Below are 243 nucleotides of genomic sequence, written 5' to 3' on the forward strand. Positions count from 1 at the left end.
AGAGTGACTGCATGCGACTCCCCGTCAGCAGAGGCCCATTAAACTCCCTCCGCAGAAATCCTCTTGCGACGCTCGCCTCCTTCCCCCGCAGGCATTCTCAGGCTCACTTGGAGAGAGTCGTTAGGCATTAATATGAACCCTCTTGACGGGGAATCTATGACCCCAAAGAAGGATTTCGATCCGACAATAACAAGCAGTGGTTGAGGGGGGCAACTTGACCGTCTTGACCGTTCCAAAGTCTTT

The sequence above is a fragment of the Penaeus monodon genome, chromosome 20 (assembly GCF_015228065.2).
Source record: "Penaeus monodon isolate SGIC_2016 chromosome 20, NSTDA_Pmon_1, whole genome shotgun sequence".
Classification (NCBI taxonomy): Eukaryota; Metazoa; Arthropoda; class Malacostraca; order Decapoda; family Penaeidae; genus Penaeus; species Penaeus monodon.